Consider the following 22074-nt stretch of genomic DNA (forward strand, 5'->3'; position numbering starts at 1 on the left):
CACTGTGGCCGAGCGGTTCTAGGCGCTTTAGTCCGGCACCGCGCGGCTGCTACGGTCGCAGGTTCGAATCCTGTCTCGGGCATGGATATGTGTGATGTCCTTAGGTAAGTTAGGTTTAAGTAGTTGCAACCCTAGGGGACTGATGACCTCAGATGTTAAGTCCCGTAGTGCTTAGAACCATTTGAACCATTTGAACAAAAACCAGCAGCGAACAGGTCAACAAGTGGCGACGAAAGCCTCAACAATTATGTATCAATGTTCATTGCTAACAGCAACTCACCACGTCCAATCTCAAAGGTAATCAACAGCTACGACCACTACAGCATGTATACAAAGCAAACCTCATTTCCATCCTTCTAGTGGCGTTACTAGCGCCACTCTTAGGCTACTGGCGTGAAATTTGAATAGACACTATCTTTCAGATGTAGATACTCGCCTACATCTATCGTTTATGTCGCACAATAACTTCTTGGTGTTGCGGATTTTTTTTCTTTTTTTTTTGTCGGTGCAAACCCGCCGCACAGAAAACGATTACAGAGAACGGAGCGGAACTACAGTTGTTACGTTAGCAGCAGCCGTCATGAGCACCTGACTACGTCACCTTGTACGCGAGGCAGCAGAGCAAAACGATAGCAAAGAACAGAATAGAAGGCGTTGCCAGACTCGTGACTTGTTGCTGCTGCGGTGCCAGTGGAATTCAGGAAGTACACTAATGAGGCAAAACATTATGACCACCTCCACAATAGATTGTTTGTCCGTCTTTAGAACGAAATACATAGCTGATTCTGCATATCGGGGATCTGACAGTTTGTTGATTGGTTTGTGGAGGTACGTAGCATTAGACGGTCACAGGACAGGTCGTGTAATTCGTGTAAATAACGGTCCGCTGATTTGCGTACGCCGCGATGGCGCCCGATAGCGTCCCTTGCGGGTTCCGCATGACTTACATCAGGCAGATTGCCGAGGCATCAACGTGAATTACCTGAAATGCTCCTCAGACCGCTGTAGCACGGTTCAGATTTCGAGACACGGACAGTTACACTGCTGAAAGCTGATATCGCCATCGGGGAAGAAATCGAGCATGAAGGGATGCAGATGGTTCGCAGCAGTCGGCGTGTCCTCGATTGCTACCACAGGTTCCGTGAAAGCGCGGGTAGAATGCCTCCCACAGCATAACACTGCTCCCACCAACCTGCGTCCGTGGTGCGCTGCACGTTACAGACGCCGCTCACCTCGATGACGGCGCTTGTGGAGACGACCATCGACGTAGTGTAGCAAAAATGTGATTCATCCGAAGAGCCGACACGTTTCCATTGATCGACAGTCGAATCCCAATGGTTCCATACCCACTGCAGTCGTAATTGACGATGTCGTTGGGTCTATATGTGAACTCGTAGGGGTGGTCTGTTGCGGAGCTCCATGTTCAACAGTGTACGACGAACGGTGTGCTCCGACACACTTGTGCGTGCACCAGCATTGTTCTCGTTCGGCAGAGATGTCACATATCGCCATGTAGCCTACTTTACAGAGCAGACGAGCCTCCAACCCCTATGTTCTGTGAAGAGTCGTAGACGTCCAACCATTTAGCTCCTAGTGGTAGTTTCACTGTCCTTCTACCTCGTCCGTAGGTGCTCACCACAGTAGCAAATGAACATAGGATCAGATAATCGTTCACAGGCTCTGAGTAATAATGATCTCCACTTTGTCAATGTCGCTTATCTCAATGGATTTCCCCATTTGCAGCCCATATCTTCGCTAGGGAATATGTTGAAAGACGTGGTGAAATACTGAGCCTACGACTTATCTTAGAAGAAAGATTAAGGAAAGGCAAACCTACGTTACTAGCATTTGTAGACTTAGAGAAAGCTTTTGACAATGTTGACTGGAATACTCTCTTTCAAATTCTAAAGGTGGCAGGGGTAAAATACAGGGAGCGAAAGGTTATTTACAATTTTTACAGAAACCAGATGGCAGTTATAAGAGTCGAGGGGCATGAAAGGGAAGCAGTGGTTGGGAAGGAAGTGAGACAGGGTTGTAGCCTATCCCCGATGTTATTCAGTCTGTATATTGAGCAAGCAGTAAAGGAAACAAAAGAAAAATTCAGAGTAGGAATTAAACTCCGTGGAGAAGAAATAAAAACTTTGACGGTCGCCGATGACATTATAATTCTGTCAGAGACAGCAAAGGACCTGAAAGACCTGTTGAACGGAACGGACAGTGTCTTGAAAGGAGGATATAAGATGAACATCAACAAAAGCAAAACGAGGATAATGGAATGTAGTCGAATGAAATCGGGTGATGCTGAGGGAATTAGATTAGGAAATGAGACGCTTAAAGTAGTAAATGAGTTTTGCTATTTGGGGAGCGAAATAACTGATGATGGTCGAAGTAGAGAGGATGTAAAATGTAGACTGGCAATGGCAAGGAAACCGTTTCTGAAGAAGGGAAATTTGTTAACATCGAGTATAGATTTAAGTGTCAGGAAGTCGTTTCTGAAAGCATTTGTACGGAGTGTAGCCATGTATGGAAGTGAAACGTGGACGATAAATAGTTTGAACAAGAACAGAATAGAAGATTTAGAAATGTGGTGCTACAGATGAAGGCTAAAGATTAGATGGGTAGATCACATAACTAATGAGGAGGTATTGAATAGTATTGGGGAGGAGAGTAGTGGCACAACTTGACAAGAAGAAGGGACCAGTTGGTAGGACATGTTCTGAGGCATCAAGGGATCACAAATTTAATATTGGAGGGCAGCGTGGAGGGTAAAAATCGAAGAGGGATACCAAGAGGTGAATACACTAAACAGATTCAGAAGGATGTAGGTTGCAATAGGTACTGGGAGATAAAGCAGCTTACATAGTATGGAGTAACATGCAGAGCTGCATCAAACCAGTCTCAGGAGTGAAGACCACAACAACATCTTCGCTAGGGTGATCCCTCACCCGTGTCTGCCCCGCTTATACACTTTTCTTCCCGCTTTTCTTGCCTGCAACGCCACCATGTGGCACCCAGCGTTGCGATGGGCAGTGGTCATAATGTTTTGGCTTATGAGCGCAAGTTACACGTGTCATCCCACGCTAAGACCATCGCGCAACAAGAGTGGCACATTGTCAGAGAATGCATTACTTGTTCTGCGCTTCCTCCAGTCGTAGTCATGCTGCTGTTACGGTTATGACAGGTGTCTCACAGTGTGGAAATGAAACAGCGTGCAATTGGGAATGTACTCCACACTTGAAGTTTTCCGAGCAGTACGATTGTTGCGGACAAAACGCGTAAAGAGCACACAGATTCACTGTGAGATTCTGGCGGTGAATTAGCAAATGCAATGTCAAGTTGAGCGGTAGCGGAATTGTGTCGACAGTTTGACCAAGGCCACACAGTCGCGGGCGACGCTGATCGGGGAGGAAGGCCAGCGACACCTACCACAGACGACAATGCACAGGATATCGACGAACAGTTTCCCGGCAGTCGCAGATTTTCGGAGGTTGCGGACCTTCGCTCAGTGTTTCTCGAAAGATTCTGTGACCGAGGGGCCGATTTCTGTCACCGAAGAATCGAACGCTTGGCAGAAAGTTCCGACCGTTTCTCACCGAGAATGGGTGACTGCTAAAAAAATGGTACCACGTATCTGTGTCACTTCGAAGTGTAGTGCAGCATTCAGTATAAGTCACTTTGGCCTGCCGTAAAAATGTGCAGCTTACATTTTGAGCTCCCCTCGTAGCTGACCCGTAAAAAACTAGTCCTCAGGCACTTCGTTATTTCGACAGGACAGTAGCAGGTACACTACTGGCCATTAAATTGCTACACTACCAATATGGCGTGCTACAGACGCGAAATTTAACCGACAGGAAGAAAATGCTATGATATGCAAATGATTAGCTTTTAAGAGCATTCACACAAGGTTGGCGCCGGTGGCGACACCAACAACGTGCTGACATGGGGAAAGTTTCCAACCGATTTCTCATACACAAACAGCAGTTGACCGGCGTTGCCTGGTGAAACGTTGTTGTGATGCCTCGCGTAAGGAGGAGAAATGCCTACCATCACGTTTCCGACTTTGATAAGAGTCGGATTGTAGCCTATCGCGATTGCGGTTTATCGTATCGCGACATTGCTGCTCGGGTTGGCCGAGATCCAATGACTGTTAGCAGAATATGGAATCGGTGGGTGTAGGAGGGTAATACGGAACGCCGTGCTGGATCCCAACGGTCTGGTATCACTAACAGTGGACATGACAGGCATCTTATCCGCATGGCTGTAACGGATCGTGCAGCCACGTCTCGATCCCAGTCAGCAGATGGGGACGTTTGCAAGACAACGACCATCTGCATGAACAGTTCGACGACGTTTGCAGCAGCTTGGACTATCAGCTCGGAGACCATGGCTGCGGTTACCCTTCACGCTGCATCACATCAGGAGCGCCAGCCATGGTGTACTCGACGACGAACCTGCGTGCACGAATGGCAAAACGTCATGTTTTCCGATGAATCCAGGTTCTGTTTACAGCATCACGATGGTCGCATCCGTGTTTGGCGACATCGCGGTGGACGCACATTGAAAGCGTGTATTCGTCATCGCCATACTGGCGTATGACCCGACGTGATGGTATGGGGTTCCATTGGTTACACGTCTCGGTCACCTCTTGTTCGCCAGCGGCAACTCTACATGAAGATGCCAATAGCCCCGGAAGGCCGCCGACCGCGGGCCACGCGCCACTTTGAACAGTGGACGTTGCATTTGAGATGTGTTACGACCCGTGGCTCTACCCTTCATTTGATCCCTGCGAAACCCTACATTTCAGCAGGATAATGCACGACCGCATGTTGCAGGTCCTGTACGGGCCTTTCTGGATACAGAAAATGTTCGACTGCTACCCTGACCAGCACATTCTCCAGATCTCTCACGAATTGAAAATGTCTGGTCAATGGTGGCCGAGCAACTGGCTCTTCACAATACGCCAGTCACTACTCTTGATGAACTGTGGTATCGTGTTGAAGCTGCATGGGCATCTGTACCTGTACACGCCATCCAAGCTCTGTTTGACTCAATGGCCAGGCATATCACGGCCGTTATTACGGCCAGAGGTGGTCGTTCTGATTTCTCAGGATCTATGTACCCATATTGCGTGAAAATGTAATCACATTTCAGTTGTAGTATAACATATTTGTCCAATGACTACCTGTTTATCAAACGTATTTCTTCTTGGTGTAGCAATTTTAATGGCCAGTAGCGTACTTCAGGTGATGCTAAACAAGTAATCAAAACCAGTGGAAAGGGCTCCGTGCTGTGCGACAATTTCGAGATGGCCTCCGACGCAGGCTGTAGTGACACGGCGGTCAGCTACGCCGGCAGCGGAATGTTCATTAGGGCAAACTGCCGCAGGCGTCTTAGGGTACAGATTTACGGCCGTGTCGTAAAGGCCGGCCGGAGACTGGACGCGCAGACATTCCTTCTGCAAGCAGGTCAAAGGCGGCGATCGAGGACACCGCGCTCAAAAACGCCGGGCAATTACTGCATTCACTTAATGGCGCCGTGCCTGCGCTGGCGGTACGTGTGCAGGTACCTCGTCTCGTCCCGAGATGTCAAGGGCTGCCGGGCCCCCTGCGGGCTCTGTCTGCAGCTGTCTCTGAGGCAGCAGGCGGGATGTCACAGTGACTTGGCTTCTAGAATGTCTAGATGTCACAGGGTGACACAATTTCGCATTGCGAGTCTAGTTTCCATATCTCAAACTACACTACTGGCCATTAAAGTTGCTACACCAAGAAGAAATGCGGATGATAAACGGATATTCATTGGACAAATATATTACACTAGAACTGACATGTGATTACATTTTCGCGCAATTTGCGTGCATATATCCTCAAAAATCAGTACCCAGAACAACCACCTCTGGCCGTAATAACGGCCTTGATACGCCTCGGCATTGAGTCAAACAGAGCTTGGATGGCGTGTTCGGGTACAGCTGTCCATGCAGCTTCAACACGATATCACAGTTCATAAAGAGTAGTGACTGGCGTGTTGTGACGAGCCAGTTGCTCGGCCACCATTGACCAGACGTTTTCAATTTGTGAGAGACCTGGAGAACGTGCTGGCCAGGGCAGCAATCGAACATTTTCTGTATCCAGGAAGGCCCGTACAGGACGTGCAACGTGCGGCCGTGCATTATCCTGCTGCAATGTAAGGTTTCGCAGGGATCGAATGAAGGGTAGAGCCACGGATCGTAACACATCTGAAATGTAACGTCCACTGTTCAAAGTGCCGTCAATGCGAACAAGAGGTGACCGAGACGTGTAACCGATGGCACCCCATACCACTACGCCGGGTGATACGCCAGTATGGCGATGACGAATACACGCTTCCAATGTGCGTTCACCGCGATGAAGCCAATCATGGATGCGACCATCATGATGCTGTAAACACAACCTGGATTCATCCCAAAAAACGACGTTTTGCCATTCGTACAACCAGGTTTGTCGTTGAGTACACCGTCGCAGGCGCTCCTGTCTGTGATGCAGCGTCAAGGGTAACCACAGCCTTAGTCTCTGAGCTGATAGTCCATGCTGCTGCAAACGTCGTCGAACTGTTCGTGCAGATGGTTCTTGTCTTGCAAACGTCCACATCTGTTGACTCAGGGATCGAGACGTCGCTGCACGATCCGTTACAGCCATGCGGATAAGATGCCTGTCATCTCGACTGCTAGTGATATATGGCCGTTGGGATCCAGCACGGCGTTCCGTATTACCCTCCTGAACCCACCGAGTCCATATTCTGCTAACAGTCATTGGATGTCGACCAACGCGAGCAGCAATGTCGCATACGACAAATCGCAATCGCGATAATCTACAATCCGACCTTTATCAAAGTCGGAAACGTGATGGTACGGATTTCTCCTCCTTACACGAGGCATCATAACAACGTTTCACCGAGCAACGCCGGTCAACTGCTGTTTGTGTATGAGAAATCGGTTGGAAACTTTCCTCATGTCAGCACGTTGTAGGTGTCGCCACCGGCGCCATCGTTGTGTGAATGCCCTGAAAAGCTAATCATTTGCATATCACAGCATGTTCTTCCTGTCTTTTAAATTTCGCGTCCGTAGCACGTCATCTTCGTGGTGTAGCAATTTTAATGCTCAGTAGTGTAGTTATGAAATATGAACTATGCCCACATGAGAAGAACACCATAAACTTAAAACTCGTGTATAAATATTGCAAAAAATTTACGACAGCTCCGTCCTTATCTTGTCTTCCTACTTTTTTTTTTTTAGAAGTATTTCATTTAATGGCAGAACTACACAGTTTAGTGAGATCTTAAATGTCGTTCATCCGAAAATCTTCACCTTGGAGACGGAAAGAGACGTCGGTCGCCCGCTTCTACATGCGTTGCTCTAGAGAAGGCCAGACAATGCTCTGCCAGACAGAGTATCCACGGAGCCCAGCGACACAAACAGGTATTTAGACGCCACTTCGCACCGCTATCCACCAAGTGGTGCCACGCACTCTTGCAACACTCTTCTTAACACGCGTCACTTGTACAGCACATAATGAATCCTGGCGGATTTACTGCGACGATCGGCATATACATTTATATTCAAAGTGAGAAGGGAGTGATGTTGTGGCCAATTGGTAATCACAATGAAGCTCTCAGGTGGACAGCAATTACAAAGCCGCCCACACTGTCCATACTGTCACAGAGCCACCATCCAGCACCACGCTACGGAAACAAAGGTGTAACTTCTACGTGCCCCATCTCAATATGAGTCTGAACGGGCTCGAAAACTAGTTAATGGAATAAACGAATTTTTTTTTAGTATTTGTATTCAGTACATTGTCACAGGTTCTAAAAAATGGTTCAAATGGCTCTGAGCAAGAACTAATTAAACGTAACTAACATAAGGACATCACACACATCCATGCCCGAGGCAGGAGTCGAACCTGCGACCGTAGCGGTCGCGCGGTTCCAGACTGTAGCGCCTAGAACCGCTCGGCCACCCCGGCCGGCTGTCACAGGTTCTAAAATATTCGTAATAAGTTTAATAAAACACTCTTGCGGCTCCTCATCAGTGAGAATAAGAGTTAAGGATCGCCGGCCGTGGTGGCCGAGCGGTTCTAGGCGCTACAGTCCGGAACCGCGTGACTGCTACGGTTGCAGGTTCGAATCCTGCCTCGGACATGGATGTGTGTGATGTACTTAGGTTAGTTAGGTTTAAGTAGTTCTAAGTTCCAGGGGACTGATGACCTCAGATGTTAAGTCCCATACTGCTCAGAGCCGTTTGAACCATTTTTAGTTAGGGATCGGAGCTGCATCTCTCAAGGAAAACATCCAAGGGTATGATGGCTTTTCTGCAGCTAAGGCCTTCAAAGGAGCCGCGCGGGATTAGCCGAGCGGTCTTAGGCGCTGCAGTCATGGACTGTGCGGCTGGTCACGACGGAGGTTCGAGTCCTCCCTCGGGCATCGGTGTGTGTGTGTTTGTCCTTAGGATAATTTAGGTTAAGTAGTGTGTAAGCTTAGGGACTGATGATGTTAGCAGTTAAGTCCCATAAGATATCACACACATTTGAACTTTTTTTTTGCCTTCAAAGGAAGTTGTATTAACAATACAGAGAAGACGAACGATGAACCTTTGCTGTGGAAGGTTTTCTTTCGGTACTTGATTAATATACCGCATAAGTTACTTCCTCTGGTAAAATACTATAAATACTACGTTTTTTAACTGGTACAAAAAAAGAAATTTTCCTTCTAGAGCCGCGCGGGGTAGCCGCGGGGCCTAGGGCGCTTTGCCACGGTTCGCGCGGCTCCCCCCGTCGGAGGTTCGAGTCTTCCGTCGAGCATGGATGTGTGTGTGGTGTGTGTGGTGTGTGTGTGTGTGTGTGTGTGTGTGTGTGTGTGTGAGAGAGTGTGTTGTCCTTAGCGTAAGTTAGTTTAAGATAGTGTAAGTAGAGTGTAAGCCTTGGGAGTGATGACCTCAATAGTTTGGGCCCATAGGAAGTTCCACCAATAGTTCCTTCTAGAAACGGGTGCTCCCGATTGCCTCCACACAACGGGAGTGAGGGGTGGTCGGTGCAGACTGTATATAGGTGTGGCTGTGAGGAGTATAGGCTACAAATTAAACAGCACGAACGCCACACGAGCTGAAAACAAAGGGTGAATTCTACTGTAGTAGAGTACCTGAGCAGCTGTTGCTAGGATACAGATTTTAATAACACACAAAGGCTACGCAAAGCGTATAATATTTACAGAAGAAAATCCGAGAAGCAAACAAGATCTCTAAGAATGATTGCAGTTTCGGTAGGGATGATGGCTATAGGCATTTGGCTTCGTGGTTTCCACCGTCAAAGTAGTAACTACTCCAATTTATCTTCAGTCAAAATGTTGAACGCCTATATAAAACGGCACTCAGAAATTTTTTCGGCTTCTCAATGAAGATTTCGCTGTAGCTCCCTTTTAGGCTGGTAGGCTGTCGGCAACGCATTCGTCCCCCCCCCCCCCCCCCCCCCCCCGTCTGAGAGTAGCCTCAATGCCTAAAGTGCGATTCACGATGGCCTGCAAAATACCGATTTACAGCTTACGTAACGCCTTCACTGGACTCAAAATGTTTCTCGACGACAAGTGTCGTAGTACGTGGATGTAGTTGTAGGTCAGAGGGTGCCATTCTTGGTGATGCTCCAACAATCGTACATCAAGTCACCGCAATTTTTCTACTGTCAGTGTGCAGTTGTGAGCGAATGTGTTATTCTGGTGAAAGGTATGTTTCTTTTCTTTTGTTATCCATCCACTTACCACGTATTTCTTCATCCTTTTGGCCGTTCGGAAGTTATCCCTTCCGCATCCCCTACGTGTCAGATGAAAACCGCTTCGACTTTTTAGTGCACGGCCGCCGATCGCGCCCACTACAAGTACTTTGGTTTCCTTCTGTCGTGTCATGATGGAGCTGCAACTCACCAACAGTAACAAATCGGCACAAAATGTCCCTCGGACTCGTTTTAAAACGGCCTAAGCACTGGAGAGTAACTCGTTTCCGCACCCACTTTTGGTGAACATTCAAAAAGTGCGGCACTCATTTAACAAAAGTTTCCCCACAGCTAATTATCCTGGTAAAATGGAGCGTGCCCTTTCCTTTGATACACACATGGCGTCAGATTTTTCATTTACCTATAAACGCTATCGTACTATGCAACATCGTGCACTATGCTCTCTTCTGCCGCTGGGGATTAACGTGAGCTGCTTTCAGGAGAAATGTTGGCGCTCTTGAAGTTTTAAATCATTGAAACAGTAGGAGTGGACTCCATACAAATTTACAAGGAGCGTGGATGAATTTTCATCGGCTATGTACTGTCCGAATGAAACCATTTTATGATAGGAACGTATTTTTGTTCGTTTACTTGAACGAAGCACATGCAATACGACTTATTAATGAAGCCGTGTAAACAGAACAGCACCACTACTAATCATTTCCTCTCCTGATCCATCGCATACAGAGCGAGGCAAAAACCACTATCTACATGCCTCCATAAGAGCCTGAGCCGTGGTAAAAACTGCTGTTTTGAAGAGCGCGCCGCAGCGCGTAGTGTGAAGCAGCCGTCCTCCGTTTCTGGCGGTGGCGCCGCTGCGGCAATCGCAGCTTTGGTGTCTCCCTCTGGTGGGAAAGGTTGCCTGTTCACGTGCATTTAAGGGGCGCCATGAGCCCGCCAGTTGGTCAGTCTGGGTGAGTCTCTCGTCCCCAGCTTGCTAGTCTGTCTGTCGTCCGCATTTATTAGGCAGTTAGTGTCTGTCTGTCGTTCGGAGCTGCCTCTGTCATGTTTGTCGGGTTTGGTGAGTTAACGAATTTATTGCTTGGAATGTAACGGCCCAATACCTGAAATGTTTTGATCTTGCTTATGCTCTTGAGAGGCGGTATCTGGGTACTGTCGAGCATTGTAACTTGTTTGGCCAACCGCGTAGAATTTTATATAAGATTGCATTTCATGGGCTTTCATTTAAATGATCATTTTAGTATATAAAGTTGCCACCCTTTCACCGTAAGGCTTTTCGTAGAAGTTGAAATCAAGTTGCACTTTCGGTGGCAAGGTTAATATTTTAATTGTTAGTGTTTTGATCATTTCCATTCCTCCTACGGGGGTGCATAGTTTGTGTGCTTGTGTAAATTGTTAAAACGTTTGGTTTAAAGTAATCTGGTGTCTTGCAGATTTGCACCAGTGTAGTCTTTATGAGGTGGTTGTGAGCGCTCGTGACTACTGCCGTGTCAAAAGGGAGCGGCAAGGTTCTCAGCCCGAAAGCTCATACAGTCAAAACTTGTTTCTTTCTGCCTCTGAATAAATTGTAACTTGATATTTAGATGGTGCTTTCTGATTATAATATTAAATCTGTTTCTTTTAAAAAATGCTTTTAGGCACCATTAAAGTGAATAAAATTCCCATTTGTTAAAAGGAATTTGATTATGATTTCATCAGTTACTCCCTGGCAACTACTTCCACGCTTACATAGTGTGATTAAATTTGTTAATGTTCTTGATGAATCGCTAGTAAATAAATTAAATTCTTAAGAATATTTTTTGAAAATAAATCACGGTTCAGAGCCCTAATGTCTCTTACCCTCGAGGTTCTTACGCGAAATGTACGTTGGCGGCAGAAGAATCGTTCTGCAGTCAACTTCAAATGCCGGTTCTCTAAATTTTCTCAAAAATGTTCGTCGACAAGAACATCGCCTTTCGTCCAGAAATTCCCACTTGTGCTCAGGAAGCACCTCCATAACATGGCGTGTTGATCGAACCTGCGCATTCCAATCTAGCAGCACACCTCAGAATTTCTTCGATGTCTTCCTTTACTCCGACTTGTTGAGGATCCCAGACACTCAAGCAGGACTAAGGATTGGGTCGAAGTAGTGTTCTATACGAGGTCTCCTTTTAAATGACCTACACTTTCCCAAAATTCCCCCAGTAAACCGAAATCGACCATTCGTCTTCCCTGCTAACGTCCTTACATACTCGTACCATTTAATATCGCTTTGCTGGTTGATGGTATTGACAGCGGCCTAAGACTGTTTGCCGATGATGCTGTAGTCCACAGGAAAGTGTATCACGCGAAAGTTGTGAACAAATCAATGAGGATTTGCAGAAAATAAATGCGTGGTGTAATGACCGGCAGTTATCTCTCAATATTAGCAAGTGTAACCTACTGAGTATAACAAGGCGAAAATCCCCTTTAATGTATGAGTACAAAATAAATGATCAGTCTCTGAGCGGTAACATCAGTCAAGTATCTGGGTATGACTATTCGAAATGATCTCAAATGGAATGATCGGATTACACAAGTAACGGGTAAGGCGAAGTCTAGATTGCGGTTTATTGGTAGAATCCTGAAGCGACGCAGTCCTTCAACAAAGGAAATAGCTTACAATACATTAGTTCGTCCAGTCTTAGAGTATTGTTCGTCTGTTGGGTCTAATTCAATAGATTGAGAAGGTCCAAAGAAGAGCGGCAAGATTCGTGACTGGTACATTTAGCCATCGCGAGAGCGTTACAAATCTCATAGAAAGTTTGAAGTGGGACACTCTTGCAGATAGACGACGCGCTAAACAGAAGGGGCTGCTGTCTGAATTCCGAAATCCGATCTTCACCGTGGATGTAGAGCATATATTATTACCACCAACTTTCAAATCGCACAATGTTCACCATTCAAAGATTAGGGAAATAAGAGCTCGTACTGAGGCGTTCAGACAGTCGTTTTTCTCTCGCGCGATCCGCGAGTGGAACAGAGGGGGGGAAATATGACTTTGGCGCGAATTGTGCCCTCCGCCACACACCGCTTAGTGGCTAGCGCAGTAATGTGTAGATGTAGGACGCTAAGTATAGATATTTAATAGACGTGAATGTGTCAAACATGAGATTTTTTTGGCTGCTATCTGCATTAACACACGTTTTCCTACATCTAGAGCTATCTGACATTCATCACGCGAACTATAAATGTTGTCTAAGTCATCTCGTATCCTCCTAAAGTCACTCGACGACGACGCCTTCCCGCACACCACAGCATCATCAGCAAACAGTCGAAGATTGCCGCTCACCCTGTCCGCCAGATCATTTGTGTATACAAATGATAAGAGCGGTCCTGGGACACTTGCCTGCGGCACTGCAAACGATACCCTCGTCTCTGATGATCATTCGACGTCAAGGACAACGTACTGGGTTCTATCGCTTAAGAAGTCTTCGAACCACCCACATACCTGGGAACCTATTTCATACGCTCTTAACTTCGTTAACAGTCTGCTGTGGGGTACCGTGTCATTCCAGAGAGTTCGTTTAATGCGACTCAGACCAACACCGACTCAAAAGAAGCCCTCGGCGCTTGTTGGTGACGTCACGTCAGCTAGGCACGGCGAACGCCAGGTCTGTTGCTTGCAGAAACGCCTGGGCGTGCTTATCAATATAAATCTCTTATTTTTGGACAAAATGTTTGGTATTGTTTTGGATTCTACAGTTTTATTTAGATGGAAGATTTTCTTACTATCGTAAAGCTACAAATGAAGATCATAGTTCTGTATTACTGAATACTGTCAATATGAGAAGATACTTTGCCCCATTGCAAGCTTCGGAAATTTTACATTCGAGTAACTGTATTTACTTCATCCACTTTGTTATCGAAACTTACCCCAACCTCCTTACAATGAACTCGTTTCTTTTATTTATTTATTTATTTATTTTCGTTTGATATCGTCACTGGAAATGTGAACTAATTTACATGTGTAAATGTCCAACTGTTGCCAGTCATTAGATTACAGTCGTTTTCAACGAAAGGAATTCTAAACAGGAAACAAAATAGCTCCATACATCGAAAATACTGCTGAGCTTAAACTGTTTTAAACATGCACGTTAGAAAAGATAAATATTCCCCTCTTGCAACTGAAAGGAGAAACTTTATAAGATAAAAAAAAAAAATTATTTGATGAAACAAGTATCTCTCTTTTGCCTCCTCTTCTGTCCCCCACCCCTCCCCCAACGTGTACAATCGCAAGCTATTTCATTAACATTCAGTGCTCCTCATCCAATAGTCAACCAATATGTTCACAGTTTCTTGTAAAAGCAACCCAGTACAAACGTAACTTCCTCAGATTTACAAATAAGGTAAAGAAGCACGAATTCTGTTGCTGCAGGACCATGAAGTTGTTTTTGTATGTCAATCCTTAAAACAGGTGGAAATTTAAGTTCAGGAGTACACTATTTGTTAGGAAGTGTAATGAATTGCACAATTAATTGATTGTAGAAATCTCTCAGAACAATGTGCGTTAGTCAACTACCTCCAATAGTTTCACATTTTCCTGTGTCAGAGAGGGAGACACCATCATTATGAGTATGCCTGCAACAGACCTGGCGTTCGCCGTGCCTAGCTGACATGACGTCACGAACAAGCGCCGAGGCCTTCCTTTGAGTCGGTGTTGCTCAGACCGCACCGATTTGGTCCACCGAGTAATTAAATGGCCGACTTCCTATTCCTCCGCAATTCGAGGTCGCATTCCCTCTCTAATGGCGTTGTCGTCCACGGGGCATTAAACACTAATGAGTCTTCCTTTTCCTTCCAGCACCTGCATTCTGGCTGATGACCTCCCGGGCGAACGGCACGGAGCTAGCGTGCACCGGTCTTTGCTAGGGCTGTGAATACCGACCTTTTGAAGACCTAGGTCACAACCGTAGATGATACTCGCCAGTAATACTTCTGTTACTGCGGTGTGTGTGTGTGTGTGCGTGCGTGTGCGTGTGTATTTTCTGAGTAGCGGCAACGCATTGGTTCAAAACTTGGTTGACTCGTTCAGTCTCGACCCCCTGCACTTGCTGTCGTGTCGTGGTGGAGACGCCGAGCAGCCAGTGTGGTGGGATTCACTGGGCAGCGGTCACGTGTCCGTCTGAGATGCGAAGCTAAAACGCGCGACGGCGCCGTGAGAGCGAATTGGCCGTCTGTCTCAGAGAGTGCTGCGTCAGCAACGCAATCACACGCAGAGAGTTGGCTGCGATGAAAGGAAGTGAGACGGCGAAGCCCGTTGCAGGTGCACAGCCTAATTCTCTCTGGCATCACCAACGCCGTCGCTGGAGAGAGCAACGTCAGCATAGCCACGTGATACCATTCCAGCTGGCACCGTAGAGTGGACAGCTCTGCCCTTAATCCAGGTCATCGGCGCACACCGTAGTTGCCAAGTACTTGGGATAAATCTTTCACCCATAATTCCAAATGCAGTCTCTTTCGATGTGGCATCCTTTTAAGCCAGTGCTCTGTCGAGAATGTTTTTTCTTTCTCTTTTTTCCCCTGTGGGTAGATAGAGGTCCCGAAGTGCGATTCCAGAGTGCCTGCAAGATACACGTTTACGGCTTACGTATCTCTTCGCTGTACTCAAAATGTTGAAAGGTGGCTACACTGAGTCATAGCGCCAGAGATTGCACCAAAGATTGTTATTCCGCCGCCTCCACTGGTGCAGTAGTAGTTCAGAGGTTGTCGTGGGCAGTTCTTGTTTAGAGGATGTCGAGAGCCGTACTAGTGAGAGCATGTTGTGTGCAGTTGTTGGTCTGTTGCGCGAGACAGTAGATGCTGTTCGGTTGGTGTAATGTATGGATGGAAGATGTTGCAATGATCACAGTGTATTTTTCGTCAATATATATGGAAGTAAAAAAAAAATTTATTTCACATTTCCTTAATGACAATGCCTCTTGGTCACAGGTTCAGTCAACAAAGCATCTAGCTCGTGTTCATGTATTAGACTTGTAATTCTGGTTTCTATGTGCAATTATAGTATTTCTGGTTTTTCAATTAGTTCATTGTAAATGGTGTTTAAAATTTCTTGTCGTATTGAGGAAGAACCGTGCCAGATACATGTACGTTGAACCACACTACCACACACAGAACAGTTACACTTGTGCTTTGTTGTTTCGTAGCTTTTATAGTTGCAGGGGACTTAATTAATCAATTGTGTTAATGGAAATTTCCTTTCATTCTTTATTGTTATTTTATGCAGTCAGATTGCGTACTAATACTACTCAGGGCCAACCGGTTACGAGACTTCGTAACCGGACACACAGCTACTAAAAGCCCCCATGCAATGTTTCTTAGCGACAAATGTCGTTGGATGTCGGGATAGCTGGGAGCCAGAGGTGGGCAATTTTGACAAAAAGCCTGGATGATCCAAAAATCCGTAGACCAAGAGTCACAGATTCGACCCTAGCACTTCTTAATACGTAAAAAGTTGCATGAAATTAGTGACTTCGTCAAATAAGAAACCATTTCCAAGTGTATAATTAACTTTCTAAATTCCGTGATTATTTACATCACGAAACTCTCACATCAGTTTCATCGTAACATTCCAAAAAAATTATCTTTTTATTCTGATCGTTTAAAGGACATTTAAGCATATTTAAAATTAATATTGGAGTACGCAGGTCATGTACCCAGTTTGGATTCCAATCCTAGGTTCTTCTGCAACGTAAACTCGGAAATCGAACGGTAGTTAGCTTTCATCCGGTTATAATGGGTCACCCTATTATTTTAACTCATTTTCTTTTGTGTGATTTTAGGTTTTCCCGGCGTACGGAAATCTTGAACGTTTCTCGGGTATTCAGCCGTTGGCGTCGTCCACGGAACGCCTTAAGATGGCGAGAAGTCGGCTTGCCGAAATACCGCGCCTGTTGGACGACGCCAACCAGCTGGATACCCGAGATATGTTCTATATTATATTCTTTTGTTTAAATTTTAGCCTACCGAATTCAAAACGTTGTGAGGAAGTTCCATTTTAAATCACTTTGTACGCATGCTGGAAGGTAGTTGCGAGATGTGACCTTTTCCAGTGTTTTTTATATAACCGTGTTGTCAAATGCCGGCCAGTGTGGCCGTGCGGTTCTAGGCGCTTCAGTCTGGAACCGCGTGACCGCTACGGTCGCAGGTTCGAATCCTGCCTCGGGCATGGATGTGTGTGATGTCCTTAGGTTAGTTAGGTTCAAGTAGTTCTAAGTTCTAGGGGACTGATGGCCTCAGAAGTTAAGTCCCATAGTGCTCAGAGCCATTTGAACAATTTTTTTGTTGTCAAATGGATCTTTCCGACTGCCAGTCCGTGCATCTGCTGACTACATAACAACATAATCCGCGAGGAGCCTCGTGGAAATGCAGGGGATACAACGACCGTTGGAAATGAATGTTCAGATAAACTGTCAAAGGCCATTATTATCTGATTTATCACTAGTTTCGGTTGTCAGACATTCAGATATACAGGGTATTTAAAAAATGACCGGTATATTTGAAACGGCAATAAAAACTAAACGAGCAGCGATAGAAATACACCGTTTGTTGCAATATGCTTGGGACAACAGTACATTTTCAGGCGGACAAACTTTTGAAATTACAGTAGTTACAATTTTCAACAACAGATGGCGCTGCAAGTGATGTGAAAGATATAGAAGACAACGCAGTCTGTGGGTGCGCCATTCTGTACGTCGTCTTTCTGCTGTAAGCGTGTGCTGTTCACAACGTGCAAGTGTGCTGTGGACAACATGGTTTATTCCTTAGAACAGAGGATTTTTCTGGTGTTGGAATTCCACCGCCGAGAACACAGTGTTGTTGCAATAAGACGAAGTTTTCAACGGAGGTTTAATGTAACCAAAGGACCGAAAAGCGATACAATAAAGGATCTGTTTGAAAAATTTCAACGGACTGGGAACGTGACGGATGAACGTGCTGGAAAGGTAGGGCGACCGCGTATGGCAACCACAGAGGGCAACGCGCAGCTAGTGCAGCAGGTGATCCAACAGCGGCCTCGGGTTTCCGTTCGCCGTGTTGCAGCTGCGGTCCAAATGACGCCAACGTCCACGTATCGTCTCATGCGCCAGAGTTTACACCTCTATCCATACAAAATTCAAACGCAGCAACCCCTCAGCGCTGCTACCATTGCTGCACGAGAGACATTCGCCAACGATATAGTGCACAGGATTGATGACGGCGATATGCATGTGGGCAGCATTTGGTTTACTGACGAAGCTTATTTTTACCTGGACGGCTTCGTCAATAAACAGAACTGGCGCATATGGGGAACCGAAAAGCCCCATGTTGCAGTCCCATCGTCCCTGCATCCTCAAAAAGTACTGGTCTGGGCCGCCATTTCTTCCAAAGGAATCATTGGCCCATTTTTCAGATCCGAAACGATTACTGCATCACGCTATCTGGACATTCTTCGTGAATTTGTGGCGGTACAAACTGCCTTAGACGACACTGCGAACACCTCGTGGTTTATGCAAGATGGTGCCCGGCCACATCGCACGGTCGACGTCTTTAATTTCCTGAATGAATATTTCGATGATCGTGTGATTGCTTTGGGCTATCCGAAACATACAGGAGGCGGCGTGGATTGGCCTCCCTATTCGCCAGACATGAACCCCTGTGACTTCTTTCTGTGGGGACACTTGAAAGACCAGGTGTACCGCCAGAATCCAGAAACAATTGAACAGCTGAAGCAGTACATCTCATCTGCATGTGAAGCCATTCCGCCAGACACGTTGTCAAAGGTTTCGGGTAATTTCATTCAGAGACTACGCCATATTATTGCTACGCATGGTGGATATGTGGAAAATATCGTACTATAGAGTTTCCCAGACCGCAGCGTCATCTGTTGTTGAAAATTGTAACTACTGTAATTTCGAAAGTTTGTCCGCCTGAAAATGTACTGTTGTCCCAAGCATATTGCAACAAACGGTGTATTTCTATCGCTGCTCGTTTAGTTTTTATTGCCGTTTCAAATATACCGGTCATTTTTGAAACACCCTGTACATTGCCCTGATGGCAAAACGTTAAAGGTTTAAAGCTCCATTCCGCAGCATTGCCAACGCAAAGTGGTATGAGCTAGAGCCACGATGGTGTTAAAGAGAGCTTTAGACCTTTAATGTGTTGCCATGAAGGCAACGAACATCTGTGTGTCTGATGAGCGAAACTGATCATAAATTCAATAATGCGCGACATGTGGTGATTTGTGTGTACTGAATGGTGGTCTGGCATGACGTACGCTCGTATTTTCTTCGTTAGTGTGAGAACAGAAAGGACGCCGACTCGGCGCGCTGTCGAGCGCAGCTGCACCCGCCTAGGGGCCCACACAGAGCACGCTGGTGAAGGTGCACCGCCGTTGCGGGCACGATGTCGTGTGCTCCCCGTTAGCTCTGTAGCCTTTCTCACACGATATCACAGAAATTATCCATAAAACATAGATTTTTGCATTCCATAGAGGTTTATGTCATCTTAATGGTCACACTTAGTGTGATATATGCATTTAAGTGAGACGCTGCGCGAAGTTAGAAAAAGTACCCAATTAAAAGTATGGGTCACTATGATTTTGCGTTTGGTTCATGTTACACCACATGTTGCTGCGAATGAAATTAACCTAAGATACTGGGTTTTTATTTCTACTTAGGTGAGGTCTCAATACATCCCCAGTCTCGAGAAAATAAGATTTATGTAGTACGTTCACTTCGGCATGCGCTCGAGAATGAAGTAACCATAACATCTGTCATATATCCGGAACCGTTCGAGATGTCGGAAAGAGATTTTGGCAAATTATACCACACAACGGGGAGAGTATTTTGCTATACGGTTAATATACGGAACTTTCCTATTTACGGCGACACAGCAGAAGGGGAGGCGACAGAGCGGAACAGCTACTAGCTGATCCTGTGTGTCGCAAGTTAAAAAGCGATCCGACGAACAGAATCGTTCGGAAAGTGAAAAACCTGATATCAGACTCCAGACTGGACAGCTTTATTACAAAGAACCTAACACCTCGAATACCTGTGTCACCCAGAATGTACGGACTGCCGAAAATACATAAAGAATCGGTTCCTTTGAGGCCTATAGTCAGTGGGATTAACTCACAGATTTATTTTTTACCAGCCATGGACTGTGCGGCTGGTCCCGGCGGAGGTTCGAGTCCTCCTTCGGGCATGGGTGTGTGTGTTTGGCCTTAGGATAATTTAGGTTAAGTAGTGTGTAAGCTTAGGGACTGATGACTTTAGCCGTTAAGCCCCATAAGATTTCACACACATTTTTTAATTTTTTAGCACGTCATTTATCTAGCAAACTGAGACATCTAGTTGTTAAAACAAATACTTTTATAAAAGATTCGAAACATTTCTTAGAAATTATACGCACACTGAGGATATCTGCAGGTGACATTCTTGCTAGCTAACGTCCCAGTATCAGATACAATGGAGATCATAAGAGAGAATGTTGCTCCAGATGTTTGTGACTTAATTGAATTCTGTCTTCGTTCGAGCTATTTTAAATACAATGGTGAATTCTATGAGCATGCTGACGGCCTTGTTATGGGCTCACCCACTTCGCAAGTTGCAGCTGACGTTTTTATGGAACATTTTGAGCAACAAGCGTTAAGTAGTGCTCCTTTGAAGCCTTCTTGCTGGCTCCGCTATGTGGACGATACATTTGTTATATGGCCACACGGCGAAGGAGAACTTCATGCGTTCCACAATTTCTTAAATGGAATTCACCCCAAAATCAAATTCACTTTGGAGGATGAGAGTGAGGTCGGTCTCCCGTTCCTAGATGTGTTGCTAAACAGAAGATCTGATAACACTCTAGGTCACAGAGTGTACAGAAAGCGGACTAACATAAAAAGGTATTTAGATGCCACTTCCCACCACCACCCAGCCCAGAAGCGAGCAGTAATCAACACTTTGTCTTCACGTGCCTTCCATATCAGCGATGACGACAACTTGGAATCGGATTTTTTTAAAGAGAACATTGAAGGCAAATGGGTATGATAGTTATTCAATCGACAGGGTTTTTAGGCGGAATATTTATTCCACTAAAAAGAATGACGAGGAACCGCCTTCTCACTACGTCACGTTACCGTTCGTTTCTGGGGTCACCGACCGCATAAGCAGAATTTTAAAGAAAAATGGTAATCAGACAACTTTCTTTAGTCAAAACAAAATAAAGACTTTTTCCGACGCAAAACGGATGTACCTGATTACTTCCACAATGGAGGCGTTAATCAAGTGTCATGTGGCTGCGGCAAAGTGTATATAGGCGAAACGGGAAGAACTGTTAAAGAACGCATTAAGGAACACGAACAGCACATGCGGCTAAAACGAAGTGCAAAATCGGCAGTAGCGGAACATCACGAGAACTGTGGCTCTGACATCTATTTTAATAACGTACGTGTACTGGCTAAAGAAACAGACGTTTATAGAAGAAAGGTCCGAGAAGCGGTTGACATTTCTAAGAATGCATCTAATTTCAATAGAAAGGACGGCTATAGGCTTCCGGCATCGTGGCTCCCCGCCATCAAGGAAGTAAATACGCGGCTGCGGTGTGTGAGCGGCATAAACAACGCGCTGCAAGTCACCTCGGCGGACAATAATATTTTGGGTAAACATTCCCCCTCTCTTGCACTGTCCGTTTCGAATCTAGCCACTGATGACGACCAACCAATAGTGGTAGGAGGCATTTCAACCAATAACCCTTCTCCAGCATAAGTGTGGAATAGTGCCTTTCTATCCAATGACGATGGACCGCCAATGGTATCCACAGGAGGTGAGCTACCAACCGCCCATGTTCTGCATCAGAGCGGGAATATTAGCCTATGACTATGGCCCACCAATGGTAGCCATTTGAATTTTAACCTATACTTTCACTTCTGCAGCACGAGCACCAGAAAACTTCCCCTTTACAAGTGGACGCGACACTCGTCTCTGACAGTGTTCTAGCAGTAGTGGGCACCAAAAGATCCTGAAGAAGATCCCAGCAGAGGGGTCGAAACTTCCAACATTTTAGAAGAAACATGACGCAGCCTAATAACCCAGAAGGTTTTAACTTCAGTGCGGAACTGTGTCCAGCGCTTTGCGGAAGTGGAGGAACACGGCAGCAACCTCGGCGCCCTTGTCTCCTGCCTTCTGGGTGTGGGGGACGGCTAGCGCGGTTTTGCTGCAGCATTTCTGATTCGCTCTATCACTGCGAGGGTCAGCTGGCGGCTGCCTGTGGAGGTAGCCAGCGCAGTTGCGCCCTAGCGGTGGCAGGTGAGCGGCGAAAGCTGAGCAGAGGCGCG

This window comes from Schistocerca piceifrons, chromosome 4 (assembly GCF_021461385.2).
Source record: "Schistocerca piceifrons isolate TAMUIC-IGC-003096 chromosome 4, iqSchPice1.1, whole genome shotgun sequence".
NCBI lineage: Eukaryota > Metazoa > Arthropoda > Insecta > Orthoptera > Acrididae > Schistocerca > Schistocerca piceifrons.